At 41.4% G+C, this 19834-nt stretch overlaps 1 protein-coding gene across 2 annotated transcripts in view; it reads right to left on the reverse strand.

Moving 5' to 3' along the window:
- LOC308594117 (uncharacterized protein) overlaps window positions 1-19834 on the reverse strand; it is a 235438-nt gene that overhangs the window by 41338 nt on the left and 174266 nt on the right. The window contains exon 4 of one of the 2 annotated variants that reach the window (XR_014011322.1): window positions 11349-11477. The exons of the other annotated variant lie outside the window; for it this stretch is intronic. The gene's annotated coding sequence lies outside the window, so the exon portion shown is untranslated. Of the gene's footprint in view, window positions 1-11348; window positions 11478-19834 lie in introns of those variants that run through there. 2 annotated transcript variants of the gene reach the window in all.

The raw sequence follows: 19834 nt of genomic DNA on the forward strand, positions 1-19834 counted from the left end.
AAGTGGGGCTAGAAGGTCTGAGTTATAGGTCTCGCAAACCCAAGATTAAGCAAAGTACAATGGTGATGTTTTCCTGTCTCATTGCATTTGGATGATGGCAAAACCAATCTATCACAATGAATGAGGACATGCTAGAATTTTGAATTATTGCAAACATGGAAGTTACTATAGGCAAGATTAAAAAAAACAAAAAACCAGCCACAGGGAAATTGAAATTATTCGTATTGGTTGTGTGTGTGTTTCATTAAAGCATTAGTGCTACTAGCTAAAGTTTTGTAATGTTCCCATTCTGAAATCCATTTGGAGCCTGATGACAAACCATATCCAGTTTCATTCCCCCAGATTTGAACATTTATTTAAACAGTTCATTCATTTTATGTTTGCTAGGGGCCTTTTTGTTTACTAGGAGCTGTAGGATGTCAAGTTTTATAGCACAGAAGAAAATCACAAAAAAATCATAGATTGAACAACTAAAGCAACTAAATTGGGAGAACAATAGCATGATTCTTTAAAAAATAGGTGACATGTCATTTTTTTTAATGCTAACTGTTCACTTTGCAATTGTTTTTCTTAATGGTGAAAGGTGATTGCATTGCAGCGCTCTGCTGTATGAATGATTGACTGTACATTAGAACTGTAACTCATGTCTGCGTTTTGTTGGAGACCTGGATCATAATCCTTGCCTAAGTGCATTCATGTGACAGAAGGCAGGGAAATGACTTTGCTATGTACTTACTTACCTCAGGGCGGAACTTTGAAACAGCCACAATACAAAGTGTTATTTCTGTGCCCTTTTAAATAATTTTATTCTTACAAAGATTGTCCAGTTTGTGCCATTTTATAGGAAGCTAGAAGCATGCATTGTTTTATGGGCACTTCAAATAAAGTTTTGAAGTTTAACAACTTAGCACCTCTGGTGAATTATGGTAGTGGTTTCTAGTCCTTTTAAATACAGAGATTTTCCCAACGGAACTTTGGCCCTGCTCAGTATTATCCAAGTAATTTTACCACTTCACTGAACAAAGGAAAAATATTCTCTTGTCATTTGTCTCTTGGTGATGCACCATCTCCATCACTTCCGGAATGACCCCAGTATGCAGAGAATATTAAGGTACATTTGCTCTTAAATGCTATATAATCTGGAACTACCTCATGCATTTGGCAACTGAGGGAATCTGTAGGGCAGGGGGCTTGTCCCTTTTCCTGTGCCACAAGCACAGTGTAATGGATGCTACATCATACGTGCATCTCATACATGTATGTTTACAGATGTATGACTTGCATATATATTATATGGCATAAAAGATTCCTGCATGTTGAAGCCAAATTTCCTGGACTTTTCTCACATAATTCTCACGCAATTGAAAGTTTTCTCACATAATTAGGCTTGAAGCCAATAGACTGAGTGCACCCCTCCCCCGTTTTTATGCTTCTGTAGCAAAAGATCTCTATCATTTTGCCATTAGTAAGTTTTTACACTTCATTAACTTATTCTTATAAGTTTATTAATAGTCTGCTCACATTTTAGGGATCCCATTGTGTCTAGCCATTAGAAGCAGATGGTTCGGTTACCCTGGGCTCCTCTAAAAAGTGACAATTGCTCCACTCTAATATTCAGTTGCCAACAGAAAGAGAAGGTAGAATAGCTGATGCCTCTTATAATGCACACCCTGCTTTTCATGGAAACACAAAGTGAAGAGGAGAAAGAAAGAAAGAAAGAAAGAAAGAAAGAAAGAAAGAAAGAAAGAGGTGTTGTTGTTGTTTTTTTAAAAAAAGTTGTATACCTTGGCCAGGTTCTTCTAAAATGTGGATGTAATTGTCCAACCACTTCCTCTTTATTGGAGTAGCTGATAAAGCTAATACAGTTGTGAGTGTATAAAGAGTGGCATTTAAGTTTTAAAAACTTTATAGCAATTGGATCTTCTTCTTAACCCTTGGAGTACTCAATGATGGGATTCCATTTCATGTAAGCATTGCATATCCCATAGTCTCCCACAGGTGATTATGGTTAAGCCTATTTGGGACAACATGCTTATTTTTAAGGTATTGGCTGTTGCAGCTTTATGCTCCTGGTAGGAGCCAGACAGCTGTAGCAGCTCTTCTTCCGACAGCTAGTCGTGTCTGAATACCATATAATTGTAGACCACCTACACAGTCACAATCCTAATGGCCTTTTGCAACCTACAATCCCACAAAAAAGCTTTTATATTGTGTAATCCTTTAATAAACAGGCTTAATCTCACCTTTGGAATGATAAATTAAAGTTAACACTCTTAAAGCAATTTAACTCTACAAGTAACAACTTCAAGAGAAGTTGTTAATCCATTTTAAGCTGTAGCAGCAAAACACACACATACAAAAAAAAATGAGAAAGAGGCTTATGGCATAAAGCAAACTTTCTTGGACTCTAGGGGCCACAAACCTGTGCTGCTTTTGAGGTAACTTTAGTGATAAGCGTTATGAATGGACATTTTACAGTGGTACCTCCTCAGGTTACGCTGAGGTGGTAATGCCTCAGGTTACAAACACTTCAGGTTACAAACTCCACTGACCTGGAAGAGTTACCTCGAGTTGAGAACTTTGCCCCAGGATGAGAACGGAAATTGTGTGCTGGTGGCGCAGCGGCAGCAAGAGGCCCCATTAGCGAAAGCACACCTCTAATTAAGAACAGTTTCAGGTTAAGAACGGACCTCTGGAATGAATTAAATTCATAACTAGAGGCACCACTGTATAAAGTGCATAGACAAGGTTTCCAATGGCACACATAGAAATAATAGTAAAATTTGATTTCTCGGCGTCAACTACACAAAAAAGGGCAAGCGACAATGATTGACTTAGATATCTGAGATGCGATAGCTGTGCAAAGACTGCAAAGGAGAGCAAGGAAAAGGACACACAGCAAGACACCAGCAGCTTCAGTTCCATAATTCATGGGGTCCTTATAGACATGCCAGGGATGAGAGTTGGGATCACCATATTCCAGAGGTTCCTCTCCAATCTCAGCAGCTGTTTTAGAAGAGGACTATGAGTCTGCCTCGTGCCAGTTATGGCACATGTGTGTTCCAGGGCTCTGCTTTGTTTAATATTTAAATGAAATAGTTGAGTGGGGTCATCCAGAGATTTGAGTGAGGAGTCATCAATCAATACACAGATGATAAACAACTCTATTTTTCCTTTTCATCAAAGTCAGGTAAAGGTAAAGGGTAAAGGGACCCCTGACCATTAGGTCCAGTCGTGACCGACTGTGGGGTTGCGGCGCTCATCTCACTTTATTGGCCGAGAGAGCCGGCGTACAGCTTCCGGGTCATGTGGCCAGCATGACTAAGCTGCTTCTGGTGAACCAGAGCAGCGCCGTTTACCTTCCTGCTGGAGCGGTACCTATTTATCTACTTGCACTTTCACGTGCTTTCGAACTGCTAGGTTGGCAGGAGCAGGGACCGAGCAATAGGAGCTCACCCCGTCGCGGGGATTTGAACGGCCGACCTTCTGATCGGCAAGTCCTAGGCTCTGTGGTTTAACCCACAGCGCCGTCAGGTAAGGCAGTGCTAATTTATTGCCTGGATATGATGTGATGAGGGATGTGATGAGGGCCAATAAACATAAGTTAAGCCCAGGCATAATGGAGCTTTAGGGCAGGATTCAAGTAATGTGCCCTGTCAGTGGAAACCCATGCAAGGACTTCCACTACCACTATAGGGCTTTACCCAGGACAGTGCATGAGGTAGAGAAGCCAACTTGCACCAAAGATTGTGTGGGGGTGTGGGGGGCGGCAATGACATGTGTGTGATGTCAGGACATCAGGAGGAGCCAGAGGGCGGAGCCAAATGCAGCGGCAGCACAGCTTCGATGGCTGGTGGCTCCTCCTCTCTTGCGCTCCCCAAACCGCCACCCCTAGCCAGGGCTGCTTTTCTCCTGCTTCCTCTCCACACTCAGCTTCCTTCATCCTTGATTGTTCAGAACATGGGGGGGGGGGCTGTCTCTCAAAAAATATTAGGGGCAAAAGAGCTGTGCTTCTAGGAGTTGGTGCCCCTGGCATGGGGAGCGAAGACAGTAGATTATTCCCTCAGGCAAGCAGAATTGTCTGATTACTACAATGAATTCCTCTCTTTGTTGGTAGGTGATTTGTCTGAATTGATGGCGGTTTGGGGAGCACTTCAGCCTTTTCTGGACAAAGATCCGCCCCTCCTAAAAGGATCAGGTTTGCAACTTTGGGATACTCTTACTTCTTTGGAGGCTTTTGTCATTCACAATGCAAAGCACCTTTCACTAGTTAAGGCAGGTGACAAGTTCTGTCAACTCCTGGACAGAAAGAGAATGGTCACAGTTGTCCATACTGTAGTAGTAACTCATTTGTTGTATGTTTTATGTATGACTTTCTTTAGAGACTTCTCAGAAACTCCATTTCCTGCTGCTTGACTGGGGTTGATCACAGGGAGCATAACGAACCACTTTTGGAATAGCTGGATATCTATCCAGTGCAATACAAAGCGCAACCTTCTAGGGGGCAGAATGCAATTGGTGGGCGAGGCCAGGGGGAAATGGGGGCTGAACAACAGTTGCAACTGTATGTACAGAAGGCTGCATTCCGCTCATGCAAAAAACAGATACATCAACACACATACATTCAGGCAAGTAAGAGGCATTGTCACAATTCAAGGACACATTCCAGCAAAAATGCTCAAGGACTGCCTGGAGCACAGCCAGGGGAAAGGGGTGTGGCCTGGGAAGAGCACTGAGGGCCAGACAGAAATGCCTGAAGGGCCACATTTGGGTCCCAGGCCTGAGATCCCCTATGCCCACCTTTGGGATCTGAGTACCCTCCTGCATTAACCTAACTTCATTAAGATCTTTACTAGAGGTCTTCTTCTATGTCCTCACCCCAGACTTCAGAACTGAAGCAGATGGTGAAGTCCTTCTCAGTGTTGGCACTCTGTCCTTGGAACATTCTCCTGAGGGAGAATCACCTGATGCTGAACTTTCTGGTGCCAGCTGAAGCCACTTTGATTGGCCCAGGTGTTATAAAAGGTTGTAGGTAGAGCTGACTTTTCGTCCTCTCCTGAATTTGTATGATTGATTCAGCTGCCATATATATATATATTGAATGATTTATGGATTAAACCACATAAGCCACTCTGAAAGCAATTTGCTTGCCATGAATTTAGAAGGAAATATCCTAGTGGCTAACACCTAATTCAAAACCACCCAGATGGCACATTAGGTGAAGAAAACAATGATGGATTCATCCTGGCATAACTCCTGAAGGCCAGGAAAGTATGTTTGTATGTTTGTATGTATGTGTGTTTGATTGTTTCTTAGTATGTGTGTTAACTTTATCAATTTTTTTCCTGCCACATGCCTCTTTTCTAATGGATTGTATCAGCTTCAGCATATTTATTGTAAACAGCATATTTTCAGACCAGAAGTGTTGTGCATAGTTGATTAACACATGAAGTAATAATAGATGAAAAGTATTCACCCTCTTCACCAGTGTTCAAAGACTGTAAAATGCATGCTTCAGTGAGTGAAAGGAAAAGCATCAGTGGCGTTCATTCTGCTCTTCCGACTTCTGGTTCTGGTACACTGTGGGATGGAAAGTAAGGTTCACAGATCATCTCCAAAGCTCTCAGAACCATGTTAGATACTTGTGCCTTGGATCCTAATTAGCCCTCCAGAAATGGAAGGACTTCTTTCATTAACTGAGGAAACTGGGATCTCCAGCTGGAGTACACGTTGGAGGGTAGGGGAACATTTCTGGTGGTCTGTCCCCTTTCCCCTACACGTCTCATACTATTCAGGAGGGTCTCCCAATCCTTAAAGACAGATTTTCAAGGGTCAAAAGGGCTGCTGGGAAATGGGGAGATAAACTAAAAATGCTTTTGCTGGCTAGAACCATCCTCTTAGTGGGATGCCATTAACAGGATGCTTTCCCCAGCAGAACCCTAACCCTAAGCCTGTGTTTTTCCTGTTGTCCCTGAGAAGCTCAAACAAGGTTTTCGTTGTTTGTTTTGCACTATAGAGAGGTTATAATGTCAGAGCTGGGTGCCAGTTAAATTGCAATACAGTTTAAATTCAATGCATGAAAGGATCTCATGGGGGGGGGGATGATGACCACTGATTCTTTAACTTCCAGTATCTCCTTCAAGATTTGTATAGATCAGGGATCAAATGCAGGTCTCAAGGCCTCTCTGTGCTCTTGGGATTCACTCCAAGCTACATTTTCCCAACCCAAACCCCTCACAAAGCCCTGATTTGCATCCTCTTTGGGTGCTGTTGCTTGGTTGAAACTCAGATAATGCTTCTTGCTCAACTGGATTGAGGATAGAGATGGATGTTAGGGCATGAAGAAATTTGCCTTCAGTACAAAGGGGAAATTCATATTGAGTGCTTTGTCCATTTTTGCCTCTGGCCCCAACCACTACTGGATCGTGGCCCCTGGAAGGTTGCCCAGAAAGGAATGTGGCCCTTGAGTTCTGCACCACTGAAATTGGAGATTTTGCATAAAAGACATTGTAAGGTTAATGATGACTGAAGCAAGATGAAATTGCACAATGTATTTTTTTTAGTGTGTGTGTGTATATATAACACACCCACACCCACACGCACACACACACTACATTTTCTTCCTGCTTCAGTCTTAAAATTGTTGCAATGGAATTGCTTTTGCTATTTTCTTGTTCTGAGTTCTGAGCTTTTTTGAATAAAGAAAATCTCAAAGCATAGGAGTTGCTTACCTATGGCTGCTTTGAGCATGCAACTCTGAATGCTTTCTTCATGTTGCAAGTGCTGAAACAAGAAGCAGGAGCGAGCTGTACTTCTGTTTTTGTGCTGCTTCTGTAACACAAGAAAATGGAGGGTGAGCATTTTTCATCTTCTGGGGAATGGGTAATGATTCTTGTACTTCTTGTGCAAGGAAAGAACCCGCAGTGCTCAACCTTTCATCCTGGAACTTTCCAGGGCTCTTTTTTTGGCCCACTCAGGTGGGCACCATTGCCATTATAAGAGAACAAGAAAGGCATTCATGGTGAGTTCCGGCACCTCTTTTTAAAAAGAAAAATAGCATTGGAAGTTACATGTTTTGTTTTGTTTATTCTTCTGTATTTCACTGAGTGGCATGGACTGTTTGGGTCTTTGTATCAGGGGGAATGAAACATGACCATCCCACATTTCTCAGGCTAGTATCTACTGCTTCTGCAACAATGTTTGGAACCATATTATCTGGATTATGGTTCCTTTGTGTGGTTTGCTTGTATTGCTATTTGGAGAATGAAATATCAACCAGGGATGAACACAGTAAACTGTGTTAAATATGTTGCATCTTGTGTGCACTGTATGAATGCATTTGGCACCTGAACAACTATCCATGACCTTACTGCTAAATCAATTTTCTTCTTCCACTTTCTGAATGGATATATAAGTTTGGAAAATTAAAATGAAGGAAACAGCCACCAGTAAAGAATTTGTCTTGTGAAGAGGCTGACAGATTTATGTGAATAGGTCTATTGAAAATAATGAATATAAAATAGTTCAGCTGATATAAACGTATTCATTCCCCTTCCAATTATTTGGTAGCATTTTACATTAAATTAGTACAAAGTTCTTTGTAAAAACGAGATTCAGTAACAGAATATCTAATAATATTAGTTCAGGGAAAAAGTGTATCCTACTGTATCCTTCTAAAAGGAAGGCAATTATAACTAAACCGGTGGATAAATAGATAAGCTTCTTCAAGAATAAAATGACGAGGGATGTTGTTTGAAATGCTGCATGTCCTCACTCTCAAATATAAGAATGTTTGAGGTTTCTTAGTGAGAAATAACCAGCACTTCCATGTGATGTCATCATAAGATCATAGGAAGAATATTGTTCCTTACTGCATCCTAGAGGTGCCTCCCAATCATAAGTTCTATCGATTGCTCATATTTTGGGAGGTCTGTTCATGATATGTAGGAAATATATTGTGGATGGAATCTGTCCATCTCTATGTGTGTAAAATGTCCAAAGTTCAGATAGACATCTGTTCAGTGTTTGATGAACATAGGAAGCTCATTATACCAAGTCAGGTGGTTGGTCCATCTATCTCAATATTGTTTACACAAGACTAATCTATACTGGTCAATTTAAAACGCTATAAATGCGTTATAAGCATGTGACAACAGAGGGTGCTATAGAGCAATGTAAAGTCGTCAGTGTAAAATTCCATTGAATTACATTACTTTTTAAAGCGTTTTTACAATCAGTGTAGATCCAGCCTCACTGCCAGCAGCCCTCCAGGGTTTCAGGCAGGTTTTTCTCCCAGTCCTATCAGGAGATACCAAGGATTGAACCTGGGACATGATACATATGAAGCATGTGCTACAGCGCTTCTGAATGAGAGCAGGAGAGACTTCTGGAGACAGCAAAGAACAGTTAAATGGCATGATCTTGTGATTTTGTTTGTCACATCCACTCTAAAAAGTGAAGTTGTCATATAGGAAAATGTTAGAAACATGCTTGCAATCCCATATTTGGTAAGTAAAATAATGAAAACAATGTGATTGGATACTCATGACTGTATTATTCTTATTCAATGTGCTCCTTGATGTCATTTCATTTTGCCATTTGGCTGGGCTGTGTTTCATATGGCCATTTAAGTTTTCGGTCCTTTTAAAAAGTCAGGGTGTAATTCACCCCTTCATGGGTGCACCTTGTTGGACAGAAGGGGCTCTGAATAGAGTCCTCATTCCTCTTCTCTGGCTAGCCATTTAAAGTTGCATTTGTGGGCCTGCAGAAGTGACTGTCTGCATGAATGGAAGGTGTGTAGATGGACCTTCTATTGAATATAACTGCTTGTGTTGTTATATACACCTGTACCTGCATGGGTATGGATCATGCCCTAGCTTATTAAGACACATACTTCCTTATGGATCAGCATTTAGGATGCCCTGTTATATTCATGCATCCAATTAAACTGATTGCTCTCCAAGAATATAGAAAAGCACTGTAGGATCAGGCCACTCAGATGCCCATGAGAAGCCTGCAAGCAAGACCAAAATGCAACATTTCTCTCCTCACTTGTGATCCCCAGAATCTGGCATACTACCTTTGATAGTGGAGATAGTCTTTGTGGCTAGTAGCCATTTATAACCTTATCTGCTATTAATCTGTCTAATCCTTTTTTGAAACCATCCAAGTTGTTGGCCATCATTACATCTTAAGCAAGTGGATTCCTTTAATACAGAGACATGTAACAGGAGATGATATTTCACTCTATATTACACAGAAGGAAATGCCATTAGACTAGCATCTGAGAAGTCCTATAGTATTTGATTCAAGTTGATGCTGGTTGATTGTTCAGCTTTTTAAAAATTGCAACCAAAGCAAATTTCTCCATCTTCTTAGGAGTTCAACAGCTTTAAAAATATGTATGGTACTCAGATTCCCAGCAAGTGATCAACTAGTTTATTCTTCATACCTCAATATATTACAAGGACGATCCATCATTTTAAATAAGTAATTTGATATCTTTACTCCTCTGTTCTTGGCTCAATTAATAAAAAGGTTTCTGAATAAAAATGACTTTATGTTTAAAATGTTTTCTCCTATTACTCTTTTTGGAAAGCCAATTATTTTTAGAGCCAGCACAATTTTAAATGTGGCAATTACACCACCAGCCAGGGCATATATTCTAAGATATATACCCACAGAGCTCAAACTGAATTATTCTCAAATTGTTTTTCTCTCCAAATATTATCGGTAATACTTTTCTCTCTTTCCAGTAATAATAGAACCCCAGGTCAACCAATGAAACTGGTGGGCAGTCAATTCAGGGAAAAGAAAAGAAAGTACTTCTTCACACAATACATAATCAATTTATGAAATTCCCAGCCAGAAGGGGTGGGGTGATGACCACTTGAAGTTAGATTGCTTTGAAAGGAAATTAGACAAATATGTGAAGGTTGCAGGTCTTTCAAGAGAAACAGAAAAGGCAGGTTTTGCAAGGCCTTTATTTATGTATATAGATTTGACATCCTCAGGCCCCATGTTATTTGTTTTATTGTTGTTGTTGTTTGTCTAACATCAGAACAGTTTTAATGCTGTCATGGACCCATTGTAGAATACAGTGTTACGTGCATAATCGAGCATAATGATGATAATGATAATAATCATGATGATGATGATGATAATAATAATAATAATAATAATAATAATAATAATAATAATAATTTATTTATATCCCGTCCATCTGGCTGGGTTTCCCCAGCCACTCTGGGCGGCTTCCAACAAAATATTAAAATACAATAGTCTGTCAAACATTAAAAGCTTCCCTAAACACGGTTGCCTTCAGATATCTTCTAAAATTCTGGTAGTTGTTTTTCTCTTTGACATCTGGTGGGAGGGTGTTCCACAGGGCGGGTGCCACTACCGAGAAGGCCCTCTGCCTGGTTCCCTGTAACTTGGCTTCTCGCAGTGAGGGAACTGCCAGATGCACCTTCTGGATTAGGCCCATCATGTGCAGCATCCTGTTCTCACAGTGGCCAACCAGATGTCTGTGCAAAGCCTGCAAGCTGGACATAACTGCAACAACACTCTGCTCACCTTCAGATTCTAGCAACTAGAATTCAGAGACACAATGCCTCTGAAAGTGGAGATAGAACAGAGTGCAGAGCTGGAAAACAATGCAAACAAGACATATACAACTTCACATTTATCCAAAATTCATTCTAAGATCATCTGAGTTCTTATCTTGATTATCATTTTTTAAAGGCAACCCTTCTAGTAATATACTCATTCTCCCCCCCCCCATAAAAAATTCTAACATCACACCCGGGTATATGCTTTAAAAGTGGGTCCTTCTTAACCCCATGAAAATATTCATGAGTCACCCAAATTGAATCAAGCGAGTCTGCTCTGGAATCTGAGTTGAATGGAGTGCTCCTCCTTCCCCATTGCTGGTAGCCCTCTTCATAAGTCACACTCTTGATTCCAATGGAACCTGGTTAAACTGACCCTCCATTAATATTGCTGGAAGAGATTAGAGAATTATGGAGCACCAACATCAAAGCTCTTTGAAGTTTGGAAAATATAAGATACTTTAAATACTTGCTCATCTGATAACATTTCCAATTATCCAAACTGTATATCAGTGAACAAGATCCTACAGAATAGGCCTTCTACTCTTAAAAATCCATGTTCCTAATTTTTTGCAAGATGCATTCTTTAGCTTTCTTATAATGTCAAGTATTGTTCACCAAGAAGGCCCTTTTCCAAAAAAAATATACCACTTCTTTTTCAACATAAAAACATAAAGAACCCCACCCCATCAGACTCTGCGACGACAGAAAAGTAGACAATCTGATTTACTTAGGGAATTGATAGTCGTTTCTGTGGAGGCAAAGAAGGATTTTCATAAATTATCGATTCTCTTGGTTTATGTAATCAGAAGAAATGTGATGTGCTTGAGATGCTGGGATTTTCCATATCTGTCCTGTGACCGAGAGCTTTGGGAAGGGTAAAAGCACAAAGAACAATTCCGCATAAATGAGCACTTCATACTTAACTCCCAAGCGTGCCCTTTAAAAGCTCCCACTGTAAAAATACAATTAAAAATGTCTGCTTTAATCATCCATTAACTGATGGGCAATCTCTGTTGGTGCGTGATAACATTTGATATGCTCAAATGGCCCAGGTTTTGTCACATGTGGGAGACACCAACATACCTTTGGAATGAGGAACTACTGAACATAAATCTACATTTAGGGGAGGTGATATTGCTGCAGCTGTTGCTAGACATTTCATAAATAGAAATCAATACCTTAGCAGACTATGATTCATGGAGACTGAACACATACCCCACACTCTCCAAGCAGATACCAAAAAAGCAGACTTGGCAGATTCCTTAAAAATAAGATTTTCAAAAAGTATTGTAAAGTGCTTAGACTCTGCTCCTCTTCTTCATTGTATATGTTCTAGTCAGTCTTTTTGACTCCCCAGATGAAAGATTAAAAGCAGTAAGATTGTGGAGAGAATGGAAAGAATGTTTTGTGTGTTGTTGAATTCAATATGTTGAATTCAATTTTCAATATGTTGTTGAATTCATATGTACTGCCATTTAGGATTTGTTTCCCAAGACAGACAGATGCCAACAAATGGGACAAACAACTAATGGGAATCCAAAGGTTAGAACACATTCGTAGCTTTTGATATTTGCACTAGAGCTGTGTTGAAAATTTCTTCTGTATGTATTTGACCATGTTATGTTAATTAATGAGAAAAGAAATTGCATTTGAAAATTATCAAAAGGGAGAGCCTTTTTTGTGAAATTCTTCTGGCTATGGTGTGGGTTTTGTTGTTGTCGCACTCACCTTACTTTTGAGGTAGCTGAAGACTTTACAACTATCCTTTCTTTCATTCCACAAATCATATGATCAGTGTTCTGAATTCTGCAGCCTTCATGGATGCTTCCCTTTTTCAAAACCCCATTATACCACATTGTTGGGGTGTTTTTTTTTAAGGGAAGTCTTTTTACTTTTACAGAAATTAATGTGGAAATATAACCAAGGAAAGGCACACTATAGGGGCAATAACTGTTTTAAGGACACCTTTGCACTGCAGATTTTGAGGTCTACACATCCAAGGCCAAAAATTTGGCTGATGCCATGTGTTCACTGATAAACTGAAACAATCACGGTGGTCAAGTAAGCAGCCTGACTGGCAGAAGACCTCAACACAATAAATCAAGATTTATATTTTGTGCTGTGTGGCAACATCTTCAGAGTGCCTTTCTTGAGCAAATACCTCTTGTGGCTCTCTCATAACTGATTTGAAGCAGGCCTGGTATTCATAAAGTTGTCTTGCCATGACAAAAAGTAGACGTCAAGGTACAGTAAATACCTGGAGATAATTCTACTTTGGAGGGGCAAAAGGGTATACAAAGATGAATGACTCTGCATTGTTCAATCAACCATGAGAACAGGCGAGAGATGTTAATCCCTCTTCATTTATATTAGATAAAATTCTGGCTCCACTGGAGGCGCTGGGAATTCTTTCAATATATTTATTTATTACAGTCAGGACTGTTAAATTCCTCCGGATAAAACTCTATATTAAAAACATCCTGAATATCTGCTTTAAAAAAGCTCCAACTCATAAAAAGTCACCTATTCCAAGTGGGAGCAGTCTTTGGATAGAATATGATAAACACCCTGTTAGCCTCGTAATTAGCACCTATTACACTGCAAAAAACTGCCAAAGAGTGCAACAGAGCATCTTCTATCATCTAGCACTTAATAATGCAGTGACTCCGCACGTCTAGTCCTCTGTCTGAACTTGCCTGTTTTTTATACAACTAGGGTATGCTTTGTCACTGTTGGCTTCATTTGAATTGCAATATATTTATTATTTAGGGCTGTGTGGAATGTTTTTGTGTATGTACACATACATTTGCATCAAGAGGTACACTTTTATGGAGCATGTTCTTGCAGTGAAGCTGTTGGCAAATTGTGCAAAACAGTTTTACCCTCAAAAGTGTAGTGCGTGGAACTTGTGCAATTTCTTAACCAACCTGAAAAGACTAAGGAAAAAATTGCTGCTTCTTGGTGTGAGGGAGTAAGCTTAGGAAGCACACATCAATTGTAAGTCAAAGGAAAGCTATCATAAGCTGAATTCTGTGAGATGGTAGGCAGCCATTGTCAAATACAGACTAAAAGGGTGTGTTCCCTAACCCGGGATTGTTGGAATAAAAAATAACATAAAAGAGTAGCTGGTGCCTGAAATATAGCAAGCAGAATGCATTGCTCTGCTGACCAGTGGGCAATGCAGGGGCCAGAGTGCCTGCAGAAAGTAGGAGCTAAAGCTGTATACTCCTATTCCTTAAGTCTTTCCTTTGAGGCCAAAACCCTCTTAAGTCCCCAGTAGCTCTCTTGGCTAGGTTCCAGCTGTAGATCAAGATATCTCTCATTCAAGCCTTGCAGTTATCAGGACAGCCACTGATATTTTGCTGTGGCTCACTGTGAGCTGTCACAGATTCAGTAAAGGTATTTGAGCTAGCAAAGAGGTGGGACAGGTTTAGAGCGTGAAACTTAAGGTATGTAGCAGTCAAGTTATCTCTCATAGCTACTCTACTACATATGCATTCATGAAAGAAGGACCCACTTTGCTTAATCGGTTGGCATAGTGGAGTTCCTAAGCCAAATTCTACTCATGCAACCTCTTCACTTCAACGCATTTCTACGCATCCCAACCTCTTCACTTCAACTCCCCACGAGCCCCTTGAAAATCTGCTCTCAGGTGTGTGTGTGTGTGTGTGTGTGAGAGAGAGAGAGAGAGAGAGAGAGAGAGAGAGATTGTTTATTTGATGATGTTTCAACTACTATTGTTAGCTGCTTTAGGAAGGTTTTACCCTGCATGCAAAGCTCTTAAATTATCAGTAAATATAGAACAGCATGGGATGGATGATGTGTAAGAGATGCAGCAGGAAAGAGAGAATATTCAGAATTTGCAGTGGCCCCCACCTCCCATAAGCCAGAGTGTTTTTTCTGCCCATCCAAGACACCTTTGGGTGACTCAAAGATGTTGGGAGATGTGAAAATAGACATCAAATCAATTGGATAGAAAGCAGATATTTCGGAGGTCTCACCACAGCAGTGGACCTTGGGGTCTCAAATTTCCGCGGCGCCTTGTGCAGCACCAAAATTTTGCAGCCCAACTCTCAACTTCCATTTTACAGCATAGCTGAGGCGCCCCCTGCAGCTCCCCAAAGGCTCTGCACCCAGTGCAACCAAATGGGCCGTGCTCTCTTAAATCTGCCTCTGTTCACAGGATAGAGAAGTTTGCGAAGAAAACATCTCACCTTTTGCTTCTTCAAATATTTATGTCTTGTTGAAGCTACTACAATCCAAGGAGAGCAGCAGCCTGTATATATTTAGGCCCTGTCTGCTCCGTATGTTTAAGTCAGCAGGTTTTATTTGACTCCTGCTGTGACCATGCGGTTTCCTCATTTGTGTGTGTGCGTGTTGTCTGCCTGTGTAAATAGCAAGAGCATAAACAGTTCTACCTCGCAATGCAAATCAGTGTTTGCCTTGGATTCTCTGACTCCGCAGGCTGGCAGCCTTTTAGCTAAAATTAGCCACTTTCCGTTCAAGAGTGGGAAGAACAGTTTTTGACTCTTTTTTAAGGTTTACAGTGGGCACTGGAGGACAGAACAAAATGCTAGAGCATTAATAGTTAAAAAGCCTCTTAGTAAATAGCATGATGGCAAAGCAATGTGACTTTTTCCCAAGCTATATATTAATGTTCTCTGGCTCATTAATACCAGGGAGGTGTGGAGATTGCTCTGAGCTGAGTAATGTAATATCATGTCAGTCCAGCAAGGCGTCAAGTGTAAACAAATTAGGAAAATTCAAAGCTGCTTATCTGAATTCAAAACAACAGCTTATATTGAATATGGGCTATTTTCAATTTGGTTACGTATTAAATAAACAAAGTTAAGTAAATTTGTACCGTGTCTAACAAATATACATTATTATTTTTTAAGTATACACTCTCTTTTAAAAACTAAATATTTACTTGGTTAAATAGCTGAAAATGTCTTTGCTTTACTCTGTCCTTTTTAAAAATAAAAATAAAACTTAAAGTTGACAGAATAATAATTTACATGAAAAGAGCAGCCGTCCCCACAGTTGATGCATCTTTCATTTCTTTGGCTGCCTTGACCTTTAGCTTTCAGTCCTCAGTCTGGCACACACATGCACACCCATTCCAGCCTCCATTATAGCCTGGAGCTGTTTTCCTGGAGAGCCATTTACACATCCTTACTTTCACTGAGTCTGTAACTGGAAGACCAAAGCCAACTCCCTTTCAAAATGGAGATTTGCAGCCAAGGACATGGGTGGTGCTGTGGGTTAAACCACAGAGCCTAGGGCTTGCCGATCAGAAGGTCAGTGGTTCAAATCCCCACAACAGGGTGAGCTCCCGTTGCTCGGTCCCTGCACCTGCCAACCTAGCAGTTTGAAAGCACATCAAAGTGCAAGTAGATAAATAGGTACCGCTCCAGTGGGAAGGTAAACAGTGTTTCCGTGTGCTGCTCTGGTTCGCCAGAAGTGGCTTAGTCATGCTGGCCACATGACCCAAAAGCTGTACGCCGGTTCCCTCGGCCAATAAAGCAAGATGAGTGCTGCAACCCCAGAGTCGTCCGCAACAGGACCTAATGGTCAGGGGTCCCTTTACCTTTACCTTTGTCACCTGATCTAAGGCTAAACATTCACATGTTAGCTAGCAGAAAAACAACAACAGTTAATTATCAACCTATCAAGGAGCTCAGAGACCACTTCCTGCTGTTATTTAGCATCAATGGAATCTCCCAGTTAAACCCTTTCAGCAATACACATAGGTATTCTTCATTTCAGTGTCAATTAAATAAGTATACTTAACAGGTGCTGGAGGAGACACTTGAGAGTCCCATGGACTGCAAGAAGATCAAACCTATCCAATCTTAAGGAAATCAGCCCTGAGTGCTCACTGGAAGGACAGATCCTGAAGCTGAGGCTCCAATACTTTGGCCACCTCATGAGAAGAGAAGACTCCCTGGAAAAGACCCTGATGTTGGTAAAGATTGAGGGCACAAGGAGAAGGGGACGACAGAAGACGAGATGGTTGGACAGTGTTCTCGAAGCTACAAACATGAGTTTGACCAAACTGTGGGAGGCAGTGGAATACAGGAGTGCCTGGAGTGCTCTGGTCTATGGGGTCACAAAGAGTCGGACACGACTAAACAACAACAACTTAACAGGTACTCTAACGTGGAGCTACAGCCTCCCTGGAAGCTGTGAGCTACCCAGCTGAAAGCAATAAATCCAGGCAGTATATAAGAACATAAGAACAAAATGAGAGTTTTGTTGGACCACACAAAAGGTTTGTCTAGTCCAGCCTGCTGCTTCCCAGAATGGTCAATACCTTTCTCCCTTTGTTGTTTCTTAGTGACTGATATTCAGAAGAAGAAGAAGAAGAAGAGTTTGGATTTGATATCCCGCCTTTCACTCCCCTTCAGGAGTCTCAAAGCGGCTAACATTCTCCTTTCCCTTCCTCCCCCACAACAAACACTCTGTGAGGTGAGTGGGGCTGAGAGACTTCACAGAAGTGTGACTGGCCCAAGGTCACCCAGCAGCTGCATGTGGAGGAGCGGAGACACGAACCCGGTTTCCCAGATTATGTGACTACCGCTCTTAACCACTACACCACACTGGCTCTCCAATCTGAGGTTGACTGTGTGTCAGAGGTCTCTCCTCTTATAGCTTTCAGCATTAGCCCTGCATAGTACAGTCTTGCCTTGCTTTGCCTCTGAGGTCAGTGCTCACTGCAGGACAGCCACCATCATGGCCACTGCAGAACAGCAAGTCCTCCCACTCCTAAAAGAGTAATGAACAGATAGTAAAAGTAAAGTAAAAAAGTAAAGTAAAGGACCCCATGACGGTTAAATCCAGTCAAAGGCGACTATGGGGTTGGGGCGCTCATCTCGCTTTCAGGCCGAGGGAGCCGCCATTTGTCCACAGACAGTTTTCCGGGTCATGTGGCCAGCATGACTAAACCGCTACTGGCGCACGGAGGGCCGTGACGAGTGCCAGAGCACATGGAAATGCCACTCACCTTCCCTCCGCAGCGGCACCTATTTATCTACTTGCACTGGTGTGCTTTCAAACTGCTAGGTTGGCAGGACCTGGGACAGAGTGATGGGAGCTCACATCGAATCACTCAGCTCGAATCGCTGACATTCCGATCAGCAAGCCCAAGAGGCTCAGTGGTTTAGACCGCAATGCCACCCGCATCCCAATAATGAACAGATATAAGTGGGGAAACCACAATAGCCTCCATTTGTTACACATTTTGGAATTAATTAATGAAAAGGGAATGGAATGGGCAACATTCAGGTTTTTTTTTCATTCTTTACACTTCTAGAGTCATGAAATAAAGCAACAGTTCACAAAGTACACTATTTATTTTAGTCCAGATTTAGTGCATCAAGAAAAACCTGTCTTCATCTTTCTTCAACCCCTGTGACTTTTCTATGAAGCCTTAGGTTTTATTTCCCCCATCCTCTTCCTTCGTTGAAATCAAACCTAAATGCAGCTGAATTAAAGGGCAAAGATCTGCCTTTTTGTAGTTTTATATCCTCTAAAGCACCATGTACCTTGACAGCATAATCTAAATAATGATGGTAATGATAATAATTTTCAAGCACCTTAAGAGTTATTCTTTCGAACCGAGCAATTCATGGGAATGCAGGAGGTGTAAACATTAATGCAGTTTTTCTTCTTGCTTTTGTCAGGTTTTTCCCCCACTTCTGCTCCACACTGCAAAAGAAAGGCCTCGAGCGGCTCAAGTCCCCAATAGTGGTGGCACATCAGAGTCAGCTTGCTGTTGTTGTTTTTTAAAAAGATCCAGGCGCTTATACCAGCTTGAGCTAACTTCCCCCTTTCTTCAACTTTAGTTTAAAAGCAGACAGCTGCAGCAGCCCAATGACCTGCTTTGATTTCTTGTTTGATTTCTTACCTGCCTATCACCATAAGGTTCCATGGCAAGCTACAACAATATTGAATCCAAGCTTAAAATAATGTAAAACAATTTGCAATCAGAGGAATAACACAGGTCCTAACACATACACACACACACACACACACACACACACACACACACACACACACACACACGCTGCTTACCTACATAAAAATAAATTGAAATGTAGACCAAAGGCCTATCTAGACCATGTTGTGTGCCAAGGCTCCATGACCTGTGGTCCTCTAGCGGACAAATAAAGCACATGAACAAGCGGATTTTGGTTTATGGGTTCAAATAGGCCACAACTTTATTGGTTACAGATGTGAACAGTTTGGCTTAGGCATCTTGACTCCCGTCCATCTGCAGTGAGTCCAACTAAGAGTAAACCACCAGTAGGGGGAGCCCTATGAATTACATCAAATAGGGGCACCCTGAGGGGTGCCCATTGAGGTAGGGTATGGCCCTGGCCCATGTCTGGGCATGAGGCAGAATCCAAACCCCCAGATTCCTTTAATAGGATACCCTTAATGGGGAGGTGCAGGTGGAGGCTACAACCTCCCCTCCATCCAAATAAAGGCTTACCCAATGCCTGACCACCATTTGAACCCACGGCCTCCCTGCCGTGCCAGAGTTTAAATTCTATCGGCACTGATTGGTCAGCAAGGCCCGCCCCTTGAGCAGGGCCCCGCCCAGTGCTGACGCCGTAGGGAAGCGATGGCGGGGAGGGCACCGTTCTCTTTTTTTTTTTTTAATAAATTTTTATTGGTTTTACAGCATTTTTTAAAAAGAACAAACAAACACAAAACAAAACAAACATACAAAATACTTTCAAAGATATTTTCATAAACCTCTTTTCTTGGACTTCCCCATACCCCCCCTCTCTGCATCCCAGTGTCCATATTTGAACTAGCAACTCCCAGTTGTTACTTTCTAATCTCTGTCATCTTAGTCCTCCTTTATCATCTAACCTTGTATCCCTGTACCCTGTTACTTCTAGCAACCACAACATTTTAACATTCGTTGAGTTTGTAGTAGTCCTTAAGATAGCTCTTAAATTTTTTCCATTCTTCTTCCACCATCTCTTTACGTTGGTCACGGATTCTGCCTGTCATCTCAGCCAGTGTCATATAGTCCATCACTTTCATCTGCCATTCTTCCAGAGTAGGTAAATCTTGTGTCTTCCAATACTTTGCGATGAGTATTCTTGCTGCTGTTGTGGCATACATAAAGAAATTTCTATCTTTCTTTGTCACCAATTGGCCGACAATGCCCAAGAGAAAGGCCTCTGGTTTTTTGGAAAATGTAC

This window comes from Podarcis bocagei (assembly GCF_964188305.1).
Source record: "Podarcis bocagei genome assembly, chromosome: 8".
Taxonomy (NCBI): domain Eukaryota; kingdom Metazoa; phylum Chordata; class Lepidosauria; order Squamata; family Lacertidae; genus Podarcis; species Podarcis bocagei.